Source organism: Mastomys coucha, unplaced genomic scaffold (assembly GCF_008632895.1).
Source record: "Mastomys coucha isolate ucsf_1 unplaced genomic scaffold, UCSF_Mcou_1 pScaffold5, whole genome shotgun sequence".
Lineage (NCBI taxonomy): Eukaryota > Metazoa > Chordata > Mammalia > Rodentia > Muridae > Mastomys > Mastomys coucha.
In genome coordinates, this window is record NW_022196911.1 from 21,900,767 (window position 1) to 21,921,189 (window position 20,423).

General features: G+C 38.7%; 1 long non-coding RNA gene across 1 annotated transcript in view; it reads right to left on the reverse strand.

Moving 5' to 3' along the window:
- Positions 1–20,423, reverse strand: part of LOC116077865 — a 28,825-nt gene extending 8,402 nt beyond the window's left edge. Inside the window, exons 1-3 of the long non-coding RNA XR_004113359.1 lie at positions 20,321–20,423; positions 2,794–2,834; positions 2,529–2,579 (exon numbers count right to left, since the gene is read on the reverse strand). This is a non-coding gene — a long non-coding RNA (uncharacterized LOC116077865). The remainder of the gene's footprint in view (positions 1–2,528; positions 2,580–2,793; positions 2,835–20,320) is intronic.

The window sequence follows — 20,423 nt, forward strand, 5'->3', positions numbered from 1 at the left end:
TAACAAATTCAGATAAATTGAAATCATGTAACTTTTCTCATCATAATGAAATAAAAGTTTAAAAAAATAGTGATAGATGGCCAAGATCATAGAGCATATATATTTAAGTCATTGCTGACTATTTGAATCAAGCTCATAATGCGCTCTCTCTGGTGTACCAAACACAAAAGAGAAGGATCCCAGAAGAAATGGAATGCTGGAACTCTTAGCCACACAAGGTCCAGAAAGGAGCTTCAAATTATGAAGAGGAATCCCAACTGTATCTGTTGGAACACAGTCCAAAATGGTGTCATGTGAAGAGTCTGAGTGCTTATGAGAAAACTCCAAGAAAGCAAGAATCTTCTTCAAAATAAAATTGTCCTTGGAATGTGTTTTCATATTCCTCTCGGGAATAGCAGATAGGAGTGAGTTTTCCTCGACTGTTGTTATTCATAACGTCTCTATAAAAACATGTTTTTACCACATGCAGCTTGTCTTTTTTCAACCAACACCTTACTCGTGTGATTCTTCTTAACCTTCAGTCTAAATTGCTTGATGCTCTAATAAAGTTGACTATTGCGTGAGACATTAGTCTACCTCATTTTTAGGCCCTGTTCTCCCATGTTTATGTTGCCAGCTACTGTGATAAACACATACTCTTATATGTGAAGTGTGACATTTATTAATAAAACCAAGAATAGAGGATAAATATCAACCAGAACAAAGATGGCTGGACAATATGAAAAATTGCTATAATGTGGGATACAAAGATGATCGTGCCAAACAGTCACAACCCAAAATGATTGTTTTCTAAACATTGATACACCTCAACAAAATCCTCTGTTTAAATTTAAATGAAAGAATTAGTCCTGGGCCCCCACAATGAATACAAGAGATAACATAAAATGACCTAAGGAAAAGTGCTGCTTCTAGGGAGATGAAGGAAGTGCATCCAGAGGTGAAAGAAAGGAAGCCAGCATACATGAGAGCAAACAACAGATATGAAGATCTGTACTTTGTTTAAAACATAGTACAGGGTCTGAGTCAAACTTCCAAGAAGGCAGAGAGCAACAGTATTCAGAAGAAAGGCATCCAGATTAAGAAGGGAACACTGAGGAGTCCAATGAGAAAGAGAAGAAGTAAAGAAAGGTAAGACATGAGGAACATCAATGCTAAATACACAGGAATCAAACTGTCTTCAACAGAGAGGGGGAGAGAGAGAGAGAAAGAGAGAGAGAGAGAGAGAGAGAGAGAGAGAAGACGAGAGAGAAGACAAGAGAGAGAGAGAGAGAGAGAGAGAGAAGACAAGAGAGAGAAGACAAGAGAGAGAAGACAAGAGAGAGAATAAGAGAAAACAAGAGAGAACACATGAAATTGGGAAATTTCAAGGGGAAGTTTGGGGCCTGGGAAATGAGAATAGAATTGATTGAAAGGGTGTATCCATGTATGGTTCTTAAATAAAATGTTTTTAAAAGAAAAAAAAAAAGAAAGAAAGAAAGTCACCAGAGAGAAAATGGCAGATCTCACTAGAGTCTCTGGGTTGAAGCACTCCCTGAAGGCAGGCTCTCTGCTTGCAGGGAAGGGACAGAGAGGGCTGCAGATCTACTGCTGGCACTCCTAGTTGTAGATGGAGGTTGAGAGGATCCTGTCCTGGCTGCCCTGCCACTTGTGAGGTCCGAGCTTCCCAGCTGGTCCTGCCTTAGAAAGTCACTGGAGAGAAAATGACCTAACAGAAACTTTGATAGGCACTTATTTGAGGAGCAAAACTGGAGATATTTATTTGAACTATATAGTGCAGAACAAAATTTCTCTTTTTTTCTTGTTTTTCTCTATATTATAAAATATACTACCTATATAGAATATCATCATGCACTCGATATTCTTACATTATATCTTTTCTTTTTTTTAAAGATTTATTTTATTATTATATCTAAGTACACTGTTGCTGTCTTCAGAAACACCAGAAGAAGGCATCAGATCTCATTGCGGATGGTGAGCCACCTTGTGGTTCCTGGGATTTGAACTCAGGACTTCTGGAAGAGCAGTCAGTGCTCTTAACCACTGAGCCATCTCTCCAGCTCCGCATTATATCTTTTCTTTTCTCCATTCTTCCATGAAGTGAGATCTAGCCATCAACTTAAAACCAGAGCATAGGTTTTTCTACATTGCTTTATAATTATACATACATGTGATGTTCTATTATTTCAGGGTTTGCATATTTTCTCCAATATTTTCTATGTGTTCTTTATGCACTTTTACTTCACTCCTAAAATATTAGCCAATTTATGCTTTATAAATACTCTTGTTTAACACTCCTTCACATAATCCAAAAAAGCCATAGCCTAAGATAAAAAAAAAATAGTCTATCAATGCTTCTATCACACTCTTAAAAACAGTTACCAATAAGTCATCTGTCAATAGTATGTACAAACAGATGTACAGGGGATGGAGCGGGGAGGAAATTACCTTTCATTGTATAATCTATTTATTAAATATAAAAATTTAAAAACCTATAGCTTGTTATTTACTAAGTACAAAGGTGAACTTACAATTACAATAACTGGTAGTGGCTGAATAATAATCTTATCTGGTTCTTCAATCTGTTGGAAATAGTGAAAGACATTGTTGAACTTCAAAAAATTCTTTAATTCACTTGAAAAATAAAAATTGTAATAGTAGTAAGTACTTTAATAAATTGAATTATTTTCATATTCAGATTTTATATTAGCAGTGCTATATACATTAAAGAAGTGGAAATATAGAACTTTGACTTGCAAAACTTTAAAGTAACAAATTTAAAGTACCCAGACTTACCACACCAAATTTACTCCCAAGTATTAAGGAATGATGACTCTCTAAATAAGAAGAAAAAATTAATTTTGTCATATAATACATTAGGATAAAGAATTTGGGGACTATGTTCTATAACATAGTCCCTATCTACTCACTTATTCACAGCAGGTAGAAAAGGTAACCACACAAAATAAAACATAATTCTTCAATTTTTATTCTTATGAGGTCTTCTATTACATTATGGAATCAGGTGCAATTTTTACATTTATAAGTTGTTAGATGGATGAAAAGGTTTTTTTTCAGCTATCTGGTGTAGAATTACATGTTATAAATACTTGTACTGGAATACATGTTTCTCTTCTGATTCATCCCAGCTCTATGATCAAAAGTTTAATGAAAATGTCCCTTATGATTCTTGATGATATTATGTAGGACATTCAAAGTTGTACTTACTTTGAAATATTAGCCTTCAGTGAAAATCATTATGTGGGGCTGATAATAAATCCTTTCTGTAGTTTGGTTTCAGTCTGAGAAGTCTGAACTTAGATATTCTTAAGTGAAATATCATGGGTGTTGTGGGCAGGCTTACCAATAACAGAAGAGGTCTGAAGAGACATTGAAACATGCCATTCAAAAATACAACTTACGTCCACTTGCACAGCTTCAGCTAATTATCTACTATAGGTTCTTAAAATTTCATACTTAACACTTCATAAAATTTCACACTTAGATTTTTTCAAAACAAAATCACGCTTTAGTGATACATGAACTGTTTTCACAAAATGGTTATCTGACTGTATTAGTCAGGGTTCTGTGGAGTCATAGAACTTATGGAATGTGTCTCTATATTGAGAGAATTTATTGTGATGACTTACAGTCTGCAGTCCAACTAACCAAAAAATGGGCAGCTGTGGAGGGGAAGTCCAAGAACCTGGTAGTTGCTTAGTCCCATGAGGCTAGTTGTTTCAGGTGGTCTTCTAACAAATGTGTTGGCAAGGAAGTGGAAGCAATCAAAAAAGAGTGAGTCTTCCTTCTTTCAATGTTCTTATGTAGGCCTCTAGCAGAAGGTGTGGCCCAGATTATAGTTATGTACCACCACCCTTGCACCAACTTGCTTTGCCCAGGCTGACCTTGAACTCAGAGATCTCCTTGCTTCAGTCCCCTGGTACTAAAGGTGTGTACTACCATGCCTCGGCCTACACTTTTCATGGCCACTATGCCTCAATATCTCCAAGCCAAGATCTAGGTCAGAAACTTGTGTCTTTCAGCCTCAAGATCTGGGTCACAGGTGTGCCCTTAAATTCTGGCTTGTAGTTTATTTCAGATATAGTCAAGTTGTCAGCCCAGAATAGCCATTACAATCCACCCCTTGTCAACTTGTCACAAACAATATCTCCTGTCCAAGCGAAATAAAAACCTGATCATAAATACACATAACATGATAGAACTATTCCTTGTACAATAGCAAATGCGTTTGTAAGTTTAGAATATGTCAATGTCTCTTGGGAACATTCTTTTAGTATCTACACTTAAATATCTATTGATGTTAAGAAAAATTGAAAGAAAGCACAAATGTCTATACACATTTGCTCTTAGCAAAATAGAACAGAAGCATTCAGATTACTTTGTAATCTTCATTTCTTCAACTGGTCACTTACCTTTAGATGGTATTTATAGCTACATTCCTCTACTATTTCCTCCATCCTCTGAAAGCAACTCAGCAAGTCTTGACTTCTTTTCTGGAGGAGTGACCCATTCCTTCATTCCTGATGAATCTGTGCCCCTGGTCATCCTGCTTAAACTAGGCTGTTGTAGTTTCCCACTGACTTAAATGACAGAACATGGTAGCACTAAGAGAGGCCCTAAAGAATCTCCTGCACTCCCAACACAATCCTTCTTTCCTCCATTGTGGAGAAAAGAAATCCAATTTCCCCATGGGAATCTGGATCTATCACCCCTCCTAACACTGTCATTCCTTTCTTAGCCTGTTGGTTTAAGGGCATTAGAAGCCCAAAATGACCATGAGGAAGTCTGAGCTCCCAGTTCAATGGAATATTTGTTGTGGCTCCTGGTAGGAGTACTCCCCACCCTTAGAACCAAAACTTCTAAGGCACCAGAACCTACAGTTGTCAGAACAGGAAGCAAAAATTTTCCTAGAGGGTCACTAGGAATGATAGTGAGTGGAACTATTCTGTTTTCCACCTATTGGTTACTAGACCAGTGGATCCCAGCTAAGGGAGAAACTATACCATATATTGGATGCTGATTCGAGGCATATACCACCTTCTGTAGAACTCTGCCCCAGCTCTCCATGCTGCTACCACCTAATTGGTGCTGTAACTGTGTGTTCAAAAGCCCATTCCATCTTTCTATATGACCAGCTGCTTCAGAATGGTACGGAACATGGTAAGTAGACAGATGGTGGGTTTGGCAGAAGCATTATGTACAGGAAAGGCAAATCCATAGCCAGAATAGGTGTCTACTCCAGTAAAAACAAAATGTTGTCTTTTCTACGGAGGAAGTGGTCCAAGTACTCAACTTGCCACCAGATTGATAATTGATCACCTCAAGGAATAGTGTCATATGTAGGGCTCAGTGTTGGTCTCTGCTGTTGGCAAATCTTGGATTCATCAGCAGCTGAAGCCAGGTCTTCCTTGGTGAGTGGAAGTTCATGTGGTTAAGCCCAAACATAACCTCCATCTAAGCCACCATGGCCACTTACTTCATGTGCTCATTGAGGAATGACAGGGATGGCTGGGGAAAGAGGCTGGCTCTTCATGGAATGGGTCAACTTATCGATATGATTATTGAACTCCTCCTCAGCTGAAGCCACCTTTTGGTGAACATTTACATGGGACACAAATATCTTCACATCCTTTGCCCATTTGGAGAGATCTATCCACAGACTTATGCCAGATGTCTTTCTCACCAAATTTCCCAATTCTGGTCTGCCACCTGTACAGCAGCCTGGACTTATTGAGAAGCCTTCTTCTATTCCATTCTCCTCAAAAAGCTAGTAGCTTTCCAAGTCACTGGGTAAATGGGCCTGAATAACACCCAAGGGAGGAATGTGCTCACTCCAGAATCCAAATAGACCAACTAAACATACTTCTTTCTTGGTGGTAGAGGCCAGGTACAATAACTTATCTTTCACCTTAGAAGGAATATCTGTGCATGTCCCACACCACTGAACTCCTAAGAATTTCACTGAGGTAGACGGTCCTTGAGTCTTGGTTGGATATATTTCCCATACTCTGATACATATATGTGTTACTAATGAGTCCAAAGTGGTTGTTACTTCTGGCTTATTTGGTCTAATCAGCATAATGTCATTAACATAGTGCACCAATGAGATATTTTGTGAAAGAGACAGACAATCCAGATCCCTTCTAACTAAGTTATGACACAGAGCAGGACAGTTAATATATCCTTGAGACAAAACTTTAAAGGTATGTTGGACCATGGAAAGCAGTCTGTGTTTTGGTTGAGTGAGTCTTAACTTTCAGAGACCCAGTGAAAGATTTCAAAAGGGACAGAAACATTGGAGACATGTTCTCAGACATGGATAGCTGATTCCACGAGCCCTCCAACTCCAATAGCCCGTGTTATCAATCATGTAGACAATGCCCCAACCTCCCAGCATTCTGGCTGGACTCTACCCCCAGTCATCTGACCACAGCCAGACATGCCCCGCCCCACAGACAGATAGCCCCGCCCCACAGACAGATAGCCCCACCCCACAGACAGATAGCCCCGCCCCACAGACAGATAGCCCCGCCCCATAGACAGATAGCCCAGCCCAACATATAAGGGGCGGTTTGCCCCTCCCTTACTCTTCCCTTTCCTCCTTTCCTCTCTTCCCTTTCCTTCCCTTCTCTCCTCCCCTCTGTTCTCCTCCTATCTCCTCTCCTCTTCTTTCCCTCTTAGCCTCTTCTCTTCTTTACTTTCCCCTCTTCCCTTCCCCCTCTCCATGACAGTCATGTGGAGATGACTCAACTTTCCTATCTCTTCTCTCTCTTTTCTATAATAAAACATTTTACAACCATGCAATGCCTCCTTTCAACTAGTCGAGCCCTGTGTGCCCGGCCCTTACAACCACACGACCTGATGGTGCCGGCTTGTGTCTGCTGCACTGGAACAACCAGGCGGCTGCTTCCTGCCCCTGCCCCCTTCTCTCTTTGGCCTCAGGGCAGACTGAGCTGCTCTGGGGCCCCCAATTTGTTCTCAGCTCCTCCACAGTGTCCAGTGTTGCCTGTGACTCTAAATGAGCTAGAACCTGCCAAGGGCCCCTCTGTCTCCCTCTGCCTCCCACTGTCTCCCTCTGCTCCTTGCCCAGACTGGGATCCTGTGGCTTCACACAGCCAGACACCTACCCGGCTGGACAGAGCGCACAGCCCAGAGTATGGGACCTCTGGCAAGCAAGCATCATCTTTCCCAATCCCTTTTGCTCAGACACTGCCCTGCTGTGCCCTGGTACTGGTCATGGAGGAGCAAGTTCACCACTTGCGGTGTGACTGTGGTGGAGCCCGGAGCACGGTAGAGCTCTTGGTTGTAGCAGCAAACACTACACCAGACGAAGGTATACTGTTGCCCTTACCCACTGAAAGCAAATTGCTTCTGGTGGTCCTTATGGACAGATACTGAGAAGAAGGCAGTTGGAAGATCAATAGCTCCATATCAGGTACCAGGAGATGTGCAAATTTGCTCAAGTGATGAAACTACATTTGGTACAGAAGCTGTAATTGGAATTACTACCTGATATAGTTTTCAGTAGTCAACTGTCATTCTCCATGATCCATGTGTCTTCTACACTGGCCAGATAGGAGAGTTAAAGGGAGATGTGCTAGGGACCAGCAGCCAATTCATCTCTCAAGTCTTTGATGGTGGCAGTAATTTCTGCAATTCCTCCAGGAATACACTACTGTTTTGATTCACTATTTTCTTTAGTAGAGGTGACTCTAAAGGCTTCCATTTAGCCTTTCCAACCATAATAGCCTTCACTCCATGGGTCAGGGAACAACTGTGAAAATTCTACCAACATCTAATATCTATCCCAATTATACCTTCTGAAACTGGTGAGATGACTACAAGATGTATTGGGTGACCAACTGGACCTACTGTGAGTTGGACATAAGCCAAAACTCGATTAAGCACCTGTCCTCCATAATCCACTACTTTAACTGGAGGGTCACAGTGTTTCTTAGGAACTCTTGGGATCAGTGTCAATTCAGAACCAGTATCTGATAGACCCCACAAAGTCTGACTATTTCCTGTCCCCCAGTGTACAGTTACCCCAGTGTAAAAAGGAATAGGTCCTTCTGAGGGAAAAACTGGAGAAAGGCTAACAGCAAAACTTTTAGATGTGTATTCAAGATCCTTCCTCAGGGGAACCTGGCTACTGCTTCATTCATGGGGTTCTGGGTCTGCAAACTGGCCCAAGTCAGGAAATTGTTTCACTAGCCGAGATTGCCTTTGCCATGATCCAATGTAGATTTTCTTTCATTTGTTTGAGAATTTTTCTGCTTATACAGGTCAAACAGATATGCAGTAGGCTTCCTATCTATTTCATGACTGGAAACACCATGATTGACTAGCCAGTACCAAAGCTCTATACAAGTCATGCCATTATAAATTTCACCTCTCCTGTGCTGACCTTTATGGGCTAGGTCATTATAAATGTCGTTTTGTATATGCTGCCCGTTATAATAACTATGATTACCTTGTCTCTGGTGATTCAAAGCTGCTACCTGGCCCTTGCTACTTCAGGGCCCAATTAAACCCACTACATTCATTCATCCAGTTGAGCAGCAATATCTCCAGCTCTAAGGTCTGGCACAAGGAAAAGGGAAAGAACAAAACTCTTCAAATGTGCTGGTGCCTCTCTCGCCAGTTTGTGTCTTATAGGATTCCTGAAGGGCAAGTTTTCTGGGCCTTCCCATTGTGGAGGATTAGGGTTTACACAACATATTCACTCAGCATTAAAATTTCCCTGAGCCTTAAAATCCCAATTCAGGCATCTCCAACTCCTTTTCAGTAGGTTGTCTTTTGATAAACACTTCAGCCAACCATTCAAACAATCTTCTGATTTTACCTGTGTAACCTTCCATATTAAACCTAGAATCTCCACTCAGAGGGCCCATGTCAATAAACTCAGCCTGATCTAGTTTTTTGTTCCTTCCACCATTATCCCACACCCTTAAAATCCACTCCCACATGTATTTTCCAGACTTCTGCTTGAATGACTTAGCAAACTCCGTAAGGTCTTTAGTAGTGTTGGGCATTTCTTCATGGACTACACTTTCTACCATCCCTCTAGGGGCCTGCCTTGCCATGAGTCTGGTTATAGGTCTAAGAGAAATTATTTGTGGGCCTTGAGGAACATTGGTACTGTTTTGCCCAGTATTTTCTTCAGAGACAGTCGCTCTTGGTTTATCCAACTCTGAAAGATTAATTTCATCATGTGAAAAAGGCAGTATCTCAAGGGGTGGGGGCTTGGGGTACTACTTTCTAAGGTGAAGTAAACCCTTGAGAATATGAGGTTTCAAAGTTCTCAATTTCAATAGGGTCTTCCCACACACCCCCATACGAAGTTATAGGATCTCATTCTTTGACAATTAATTCCCTTACTTTAACTGCTGATACTCTCTGAGGCTGAGAGTTGAATTTTTACTGTGAATCAGCCAACCTTATAATGAGGCCTTCAGTTTGATATTCTGCAACTTGAGCTCTATGGCTGCTAGAAAGAAGATTCTCTTCAAGGGGACAATTAGAAAACTTTAGATTGTTTATTTGTATCTGGAACCATTCAATTTTATCTTACAGCTCATTCTTTTACATCATCAATTTGTCCAGAGATACTAAGAGCAACAAACCAACAAAATCTTTCTTTTCTCACCCCAAATTATAAAAACTTTTGTATACCAGATCACCTAATCCATTGCCAGTTACAATTGATGGATCTAGATAATCAAAGGCATTAGCTGTTTAAGTTTGAAATATAATCTCCACCACTGGCCTTGAATATTTTCTGAGCTCCCAGGAGAGAGAATAACAGGAAAGATTTCAGTACTTGGATGATGAATTAGAAGGTGCTGGCAAATTATTAAGCTGATTCAAGATTCGTCCTTATATTTCTGCTTATCAAGAATCATTCTTGGTATCAAATTCTATATTAGTCAGAGTTCTGTAGAGTCACAGAACTTAAGGAATGTGTTTCTGTATTGAATGAATTTATTGTGATGACTTACAAGCTGTAGTCCAACTAACCTAAAAATGGGCAGCTGTGAATGGGAAGTCCAAGAATCTAGTAGTTGCTCAGTCCCACAAGACTAGTTGTATACATTGGTCTTCTGTAGAAGTAGGTTCTAACAAATATGTTGACAAGGAAGTGCAAGCAGTCGAAGAAGAGTGAGTCCTTCTTCCAATGCCCTTATGTAGGCCTCTAGTAGAAGATGTGGCCCAGATTAAAGATGTGTGCCATCACCCCTGTATCTGGAACTTGCTTTGTCCCAGGCTTACCTACAACTCAGAGTTCTCCTTACTTCAGTATCCTGGAATTAATGATGTGTACTACCTTGCCTGAGCCTGAGCTTCTCATGACCACTGTGCCTCAAAATCTCCATATTAAGATCCAGGTCAGAAACTTGTGTCTTCCAGCTTCAAGATCTGGATAACAGGTGTGCCTTCCACTTCTGGATTGTGGGTCATTCCAGATATAGTCAAGTTGACCTTCAGGAATAGCCACTACACTGACCCACTATGAGTTCCCAGTGAAACTCGAACTCTGAACACACTTTATATTTGGGTTTCTACAAGTCTTCCAATACCTATCTATCTAAGTAGTTTGCTAGCCATGATTTTTAGTTAATGGCCATCATCATCTTTCAAGCTCTAGTTCATTACCCAAAGAATTGCATGTAATTTTCCTCAGTGACTTTTTTATATTCAGAGTTTTTCATCTTCATGTATTGCTAGACAATTTTTGATGATGAGGATTCAAGGCTACATCTTTGCCCAAACATGTAAATGATATCAGGTGTGTATTGTTATAACATTTTTCAGCAATGAAGCTGTTCTTTCTTTCTATATTCACTAAATCATTCCTCGTCTTCCATTTAGGATGTAATTTTCTCAGCGGTAAGGAATTGGTAGGTGTGGTTAATAATATTTAGTCAAGAATTGAGGAATAGTTCTTAGTTTTACCTTGTAGTGGAGTAAAAGTAAAGGCTAGTCTTTATTAATCTCTTTCATGATGGACCCAATATAGTTGATTTGAAAGAGAAGCATTTAATTTTTATACGAAAATCAGCACAGCCATCTCAATGTAATCTTTCCCTTTCCTCTGCCATTGTCATATATTCTGAAGAATAAAAAACCCCTCACACATCACACACAATGATGAATAATAGATAGATGACAGATAGACAGATAGATAGATAGAAAGATAGATAGATATAGATGAAATACAATAGATTAGATCATAGGCTGAGCCTTGCAAAATTTTAAACGGAGGAAAAAGACATTTTGTTTATTTTTGCATCTTAAGTCTTGTTATTTTTTTTTTTAAATTTCTTTTACCATCCTAGTTTTGTTTTAGGATTGTGCTCTGTAAAAGTTTGTTAGGCTTTCCAAGAACTTTGTATATGTTGCCCTCAAGATGTATTTTTTTCATGCTTCCATATTGAATTATTAGCCATATAAATAAATAGCACTGCACTTTACTTGCTCAGAGACTTCTCATCTAAAGCTTCACTTTACATAATAGGAAATTTTTTTTCTCCCACATAAATCATTTATGAGCAAACATTTTTTTAAATTGAAAATAAATATTTTTATTAGTTTAGTATGTCAAACTACATTAAATAGGAACTCATATAAGAAGTACAATGAACTATTTTTGGCATTATAAGTACCTCCATTTTACATTATCACATTATTACATTATTTTGAAGTGAGCAATTTGAATTTCTTGAAGATCCATTCTCTGACATCAGTACTATAGTATTGTTGGGTACAAAGTGGTTAATGTCAGGAACCACCTAGGAAAGGATAAAGGTTATCAGGTGATCTTCCCAAGATGGATTCATTATGGAATGTGAACTGCAGTGAATGACCCCTTGCCATTAACAAGGCAAGGCCAAGGGATGACATTAACAAGATAAAATCCTGCTAATGATATGCCTTTTCTGTACTTATGAAATTAATATTATATTCCCTAGGCATTAGCCCACCATATAGAGCAGATTTTCTGCAAATCAAGGAATATGTACTGCCTTGTAGTGATGCTATACAGACAAATAGAAGAATTCCTCATTCCTAGTGCTGGTTCTATAAGGATTCCTAAAGTTATATTAATAGTTATTAAACAATTTATAATAGGACTGCACTTAAGGCCCTCTCTGAGTATATGAAGACTAAAATTAGACATCTGCTTCATGTGTCATGAATGAATTTTTTTCTGAGAGAGAAAGCAGTCATTTACAACTTAGAATACATTCCTTAGAACTGTAAAACAAAAACCATGAAAAGGAAGGAACAATTTAATGTAGGTGCAAGTACAGAAGATAGAATATTGACTGAGTTTTCTACATAAAAATTCAATGCTAACTTAGACAAAAAAATTATAGTTTTAGGCTCTCAATGAACCTGTGGAGCTAGTGACAGGTAATAAATATCTAGCTAGAATACTAGCTTAATAGCAACACATATAAACATCTCTGTTGTAACCTGTTTTTCAATTTATGATTTGAATTTATTTTTGTAAAAAAAGGATGCTTTGGAAATCCATGTGATCTATTAAAAAACTAGTAAAGACAACATCAGGCAGCAGAAGGAGAGTGCAAAATTACAAGGAAGAAGAGGAACAGCAGAGTAACTTAGAAATTAAGAGAGTAAAGTAACAGAAATTAAGAGAGCATATAGTCTGATAGGTTTTTCCCTCTTTTACTTTCTCAGAGAAAAAAAGATTAGAAACTTTTTAAAAATTGCCTCTTTTTTTCCTGAAAATAACTTTTCCCTAACTGGCAAGGAGTTAAAAAACCACTTAGCAGGAACAACAATATGAACTAACCAGTAGTACCCCTAGAGCTCCCAGGGACTAAACCACCAACCAAAGAGTACACATGGTGGGACTCATGGCTCTAGCTGCATAAGTAGCAGAGGATGGCCTAGTTGGTCAGCAATGGAAAGAGAGGCCCTTGGTCCTGTGAGGGTTCTATGCCCCAGAGTAGGGGAATGCCAGGGCCAGGAAGTAGGAGAAGGTGGGTTTGTGAGCAGGGGGAGGGGGAAGGGAACAATTTTTTTTCCAGAGGGAAAACCAGGAAGGGGGAGGACATTTGAAATGTAAATAAAGACAATATATTATAAAAAAAGAAACAATTAAAAAATGACAGATAAAATTAAAAAAAATTTTTACTTCAAAAACAAACAAACAAACAACAACAAAAAAACCATTTAGCCTTAAGAGGTCCTGTGGAGAAAAGAAAAAAGGGCCACTTTGCTCAATCTCTCCCTTACCCCACACCTCAGGCACCAGCCCCTAAAACTGACCCTGTGCCACAGTTCTCCACACCCAATGCTGCCTGGAGACAGCTTGTCACCCAGGAGTGCAGACACATATATGCCCACATGTGAGATCACCACTACTATCCCAAAACCTGGCCCAAGTGGGTCCTGCCTGGGGCCCAGAGGCCCCAGGAACTCCTGAGCAGATAGGACCTGATACTTCTGGTTTCCATCTTCCCCTGGAGCTAACAATGTGCCAGAGCACTTTGAACCCCAATCCTGCCTGGAGATAGCTTGTCTCCAAAGAGTAGGGACACAGCTAAGATCAGAGAAGTGCTGACATACCTAGGGTCACAGGCTCACAGGAAGAACAACCTCCAGTCAGAGCCAGCAAGACCAGGAAACACCAGAGATAACCAGATGGTGAAAAGCAAGCACAAAAACATAAGCAATAGCAACCAAGGCTGCTTTGCATCATCAGAAACCAGTTCTCCCACCACAGCAAGCCCTAGATATTCCAACATACATGAAAAGCAAGATTCTGATTTAAAATCACATCTCATGATGATGATGAAGGATTTAAGTAGGACATAAATAACTCTTTTAATGAAATACAGGAGAAAACAGGTAAACAGCCCATGAAGAGGAAACACAAAAATCCCTTAAAGAAATACAGGAAAACACAACCAAACAGGTGAATTGAACAAAACCATCCAGGACCTAAAAAATGGAAATAAAAACAATAAAGAAATCACAAAGTGAAACAACCCTGCAAATAGAATACCTAGGAAAGAGATCAGGAGTCATAGATCCAAGCATCACAAACAAAATACAAGAGATAGAAGACAGAAGCTCAGGTGAGAAGATACCATAGAAAACACTGACACAACAGTCAAAGAAAATGAAAACTGCAAAAAGCTCCTAACCCAAAACATCTAGCAAATCCAGGACACAATGAAAAGAACAACCCTAATAATAATTGGTTTAGAAGAGAGCAAAGATTCCCAACTCAAGGGCCAGTAAACATCTTCAGCAAACTTATAGAAGAAAATGTCCCTAACCTAAAGAAAGAGATGCCCATGAACATACAAGAAGCCTAGAGAATTCCAAATAGATTGAACCAGAAAAGGAATTTCTCCCATCATACAGTAATCTAAACAGCAAATGCACAGAACAAAGAAAGAATATTAAAAACAGTGAGGAGAAAAGGTCCTGTAACATATAAAGTCAGACCTAACAGAATTACAGCAGACTTCTCAACAGAGACTCTAAGAGCTAGAACAACTTGGGCAAAAGTCATACAGACCCTAATACAACAAAAATGTCAGACCAGGCTACTATACCCAGCAAAATTATCAACTACTATAGATGGAGAAACCAAGATATTCCATGACAATACCAAATTTAAAAATATATATATTTCCAGAAATCAAGCCCTACAAAGGATAATAGTTAGAAAACTTCAACGTAAAGAGGAAAACTACACTGAAGAAAAATCAAGAAATTAATTTTCTTACAATAAACCCAAAAGAAGATAACCACACAAATATAATTCCACCCCTAACAACAAAAATAACAGGAAGCAAAAATCATTGGTCCCTAACATCTCTCAACATTAATGGACTCAATTTCCTAATAAAAAGACATAGACTATTAAGCTGGATATGTTAACAGGACATTTTGCTGTATACAGGAAATGCTCCTCTGAAACAAAGACAGACACTAGCTCAGAGTAAAAGGCTGGAAAAAAATTTCCAAGCAAATGGTACCAGGAAACAAGCTGGAGTAGCCATTCTAATATCGAATAAAATTGGTGTTCAACCAAAAGTTATCAAAAAAGATTAGGAAGTACACTTCATACTTATCAAAGGAAAGAATCTGTCAAGATGAACTCTCAATTCTGAACATCTATGCTCCTAACGCAAGGGCACCAATGTTAGTAAAAGAAACATTATTGAAGTTCATAGCACACATTGAACATCACACAGTTATTGTGAGCAATTTCAAACCCCACTCTCACCAATAGACAGATCATGCAAACAGAAACTAAAGAGAGACAAAAGGTATCTATTAAATCAGATACCTGATTTAACAGGTATCTAAAGAACATTTCACCCTAAAACAAAACAAAAAATAATACCTCCTCAGCACCTCATGTTACCTTCTCCAATATTGACCATATAATTGGATACAATACAAGCCTCAATAGAAACAAGATGATTGAATTTATTCCATGCATTCTATCATACCACCATGGATTAAGGCTGGTCTTCAATAACAACAAAAATCACAGAAAGCTCACATACTCATTGAAGTTGAACAACACTCTACTCAATGATAACTTGGTCAAGGAAGAAATAAAGAAAGAAATTAAAGACTTTTTATAATTTAATGAAAACGAAGGCACAACATACCCAAACTTATGAGACACAATGAAAGCAGTGCTAAGAGGAAAACTCATAGCTATGAATGCTCCTAAAGAAACTGGATAGAGCATACACTAGCAGCTTAACAGCACATCTGAAAGCTCTAGAACAAAAAGAAGCAAATACATCCAAGAAGAGTAGATAGCAGGAAATCATCAAACACAGGGCTGAAATCAACCAAGTAAAAAGAAAGAGAACTATACAAAGAATCAACAAAACCAGGAGCTGGTTCTTTGAGAAAATCAACAAGATAGGTAACCAGAGGGCACAGATACAGTATCCAAATTAACAAAATCAGAAATGAAAAGGGAGACTGAGGAAATTAAAAAAATCATCAGATCCTACTACAAAAAAATGGAAAATGTGGAGGGAATTGGCAATATTATAGTCAAATATCAGGTACTAAAGTTAAATCAGTATCAGATGAACCATCTAAATAATCCCATAACCCCTAAGAAAATAGAAGCAGTCATTGAAAGTCTCCCAGCCAAAAAAAGGCCAGGGCCAGATGGGTTTAGTGCAAAATTCTATCAGACTTTCAAAGAGACCTAATACCATTACTCTTCAAACCATTCCACAAAATAGAAATAGAAGAAATACTACCTAATTTGTTCTATGACACCACGATTACTTTGAGACGTAAATCACACAAAGACCCAACAAAGAAAGAGAACTTCAGACCGATTTCCCTTAGGAATACCAATGCAAAAATACTCAATAAAATTCTTACAAACCGAATCCAAGAATACATCAAAATGGTCATTCACCTTAATCAAATAGGCTTCATCCTAGGGATTCAGGAATGGTTCAATATAAAGAAATACATCAACATAATCTACTATGTAAACAAACTCAAAGGAAAAAAATCCATATGATCATCTCATTAGATGCTGAAAAATCATTTGACAAAATTCAACATTCATTCATGTTAAAAGTCTTGGAAAGATCAGGAATTCATGGCCCTTACCTAAACACAGTAAAAGCAATATATAGCAAACCAATAGCCAACTTGAAACTAAGTGAAAAGAAACATGTTGTGGACTGCTGTTTGTATTTTCTGCTCCCTGAGGAGGGGTGTACCAATGAGGAGTAGATCACATACTGATGTGATTCCAGGGGAAATCTTAATTGGTTGTGTGTGGGCAGTGGAAGGAACAGGCAGAGCTGAAAGTTTTTAGAGAAGGAAGAGAAGGAGGAAGAGGAGGAGGAGTAGGACAAGGCAGAGAATGGAGGGAGAAAAAAATGGAGGAAGAAGAGGTGGAAAATAGAGCAGATCCACATAGCCTGAAGGAGCCACACGTAGCTAGGGATTTCATAGCTGGGCAACAGAGTAGTGTAGGGTATATTTGCCCAACCTAGGCCTACCGTTTGCATTCATATTAACTGAGTTGTGTGTTCTTTGCTTGTGCATATTGGGGTTAGAGATTTACTGGCATAAATCTGGCTGGAATAAATGTAAGTCTCTAGTGTTTTCCTTTCATGGGCTAGAGGAAGCTGAGTGAGATTGAATTGTTGGAGTTCCGCAAACCACCCATGGGGGTTTGCCTGAGGAACACAATCATCTACCTCTAAGCATTTTCAGAAAAAACTGGTTTGGTTGGCTTAGCAACCAGCTGCTGGATACATGGCTAGAGGGCTGCCTAGGGCTAGACATGAGAAATAGACAAAACCATGGTCTTCAGCCCCTAGAAGGATTTATCTTGCCAGGACCTTACCAATACAGATGTTGATGCTTGCAGTCAACCATCGGACGGAGCATGGGGACCCCAATGGAGAAGTTAGAGGAAGGACTGAAGGAGCTGAAGAGGTTTAGAAACCCTTAGGAAGAACAACAATATCAACCAACCAGACACACCAGAGCTCCCAAGTACTAAACCACCAACCAACACGTACACATGGAGGGACCCACAGCTGCACTGCATTTGTAGCAGAGAATTACCTTCTTTGGCATAAATGGGAGGGAAGACCCTTCGTCCTGTGAAGGTTTGATGTTCCCTGTAGGGGAATGCTAGAGTAGTGATGTGGGAATGGATGGGAGAGTAGGAGAGCACCCTCATAAGAAGTAGGGGGGAGGGGGGGTGGAATAGGGAGTTTGCTGAGGGAAAACCAGGAGGAAGGATAACATTTGAGATGTAAATAAAATAACCAATAAAAAAAAGAGAGAGTATATAGTCAGAGGATGTAGTCTCATAGGTTTTTCCCTTTTTTACTTTCTCTTAGAAATAAAGATTAGAAACTTTTTAAAAATGTGTCTTTTTCTTCCTGAAAGCCACTTTTCTCTAACTGATAAGGAGTTAAAAAGCACTTAGTCTCTGGGCCTGGCACAAAGATCCTGTAGAGAAAAGAACAAAGGGCCTCTTTACTCAATCTCTTTCCCTTACATTCCCAAGAAACTGGCTCCTATTTAACAGCTGGTATTAATTGTCCTGCAGTTTCTGGCTTCAGTGTAATTTAGAGTCAAATCAGGTAAACAATTATTAAAGAAAGCAACCTTAATCTCTTGCAAAACCAAGTCTTGTTGCCATCTGGGCTCTTTCCCCTTCGCTACCTTCAAGAGAGAACCAGAACTCTGGCACAGGTTTCTAGCAGATTAATAGATGAGTTTGTCTCTATCCAAATTAGTTATTTAAAAACCCAGTAGTAGTTTTGTATCTTATAACTCATAACTTGCTGAACATTGATTCTAGCCAAGTAGCTTTTGTTTGGGAACATGTCACCATATTATAATTTAGCATGATTTTATGGATCTCTATGTAAACATTTCTCATTTCATATGAAGCTTTTGTATTCACACACAAAAAAGCTAATGCTAGTTTTAACTCAAAATCTTTCTATTATCAGTTATTTAGAATAAAATTCACAATATACATTTTATAGGCAAGAGCTTTTGTATTATTGGTTTTTCAATGCTAAAGTTACTCCATCTATATGATGAAAGAAATAATTTGTGTAATGACATTAGTTGCTTGAATTCCAGTACTATAACACTGAAATAATGACATTGTGATAGAATGAAAAGTCATTTAAAATATTCATTAATCTTTGCTGTGTTTTCAAATACCTGGTTCTCTGTGATTTCTCATAATCTCAAGTAAACAGTAACAATATGCTAGCATTCCTTCTAGGCTCTGCCCAACAGTTTCCAGACAACAAGCCACAGAGGCCAGGCTGCCTGTAAAAGGGGCTGTTTGGCCCATCCTCTGCCACTTACTTTCTTATTCTCTTACTAACTCTACCCTCTCTCTCTCTCTCTCTCTCTCTCTCTTTCTCTTTCTCTCTCTCTCTCTCTCTCTCTTACCCTCTATTCTCTCTGACCCTCTATTCTCTCTGACCCTCTTCTCCCTCTCTCTCTCCTTCATACTCCCTCCTCTCTCCACATGTTACTGGCTAGTCTCTCTCTCTCTCTCTCTCTCTCTCTCTCTCTCTCTCTCTCTCTCTCTCTCCTCCATCTCTACTCCATTCTGAGCTCCCCTTTCCCTTGTCCCCAAATAAACTCTATTCTATACTATACCCATTGTATGGCTGGTACCTCAGGGATAAGGGATGCCTCAACATGGGTCCCTCAAAACACCCCTCCCACCTCACCATAACTGAGAGAGGAGAGAGAGATTGAGAGAGAGAGAGAGGAGAGAGAGAGAGGGAGGGTAGAGTTAGTAAGAGAATAAGAAAGTAAGAGGCAGAGGATGGACCAAACAGCCCCTTTTACAGGCAGCCTGGCCTCTGTGGCTTGTTGTCTGGAAACTGTTGGGCAGAGCCTAGAAGGAATGCTAGCATATTGTTACTGTTTACTTGAGATTATGAGAAAACATCTCCAGATCTCCTTTTTAATAGTAATAAATTTTATTTAAAGATAACAATTTAGCTAGGAATATCTATGCATACTTTTCTTTAAACAATTCTATATTCAAATAATTAATTTTACAGTTAGATATCAAACAGGATAGTAAAACAACTTAAAATTAATAATTACAAATAAAACACATGTATATAATACTATAATTTTACTATCATATATATAATTTTACTATTATGAAACATGGTGTGAGCATAAAAGCAACAAGCATAAATTCAGAGACACACCAGTTGTGCATGTGTTAGAAGAAATGGAGGTTGAATCTTTCAAAATGAATAATGACACTGAGAAATTCCTCCATGGAAGACCTTGTCTACATCACACCAGTCATCTTGTACGGATCCCCAAAATCTCATTGAAAGAAGAAAGATAATAATTTAGCTAAGAAGCTCAATGCATACGTTTCTTTAAACAATGCCATATTCAAAGGACTAATTTTGCAGTTAGATATCAGACATAGGATAAGAAAACAACTTAGTCTTAATAATCACAAATGAAACTTATGATAAGTAAAAGTTATTTTTAGAGTAATGGTTTAATTCTAGTAAAAAAAAAGTGTTAAATTTAAATTTTATACAACCTTCCCCTAGAGCAGAGAACTTAAAGAGCAATCAGGTGTCTCAGCATAAAGTCATGAATTTTTCTGCTTTTATAATGGGTATTGTTCCCCTGAATCTAGACCCAGGGTAACACTGATCTTACTTTCCTCTAAATAGCCATTTGAAAGTTATTGCTAAAAGATTTATTCAGTAGATAGTTGACTTACGTCTAGAAATGATGAGGCTGGATACAGTAGGCAGGATGAATGCGACCGAGGTCATTGTCTAAAGTGGCAGAACTAGTGTAAGGAATAGCTGTGTCAAGCAGAC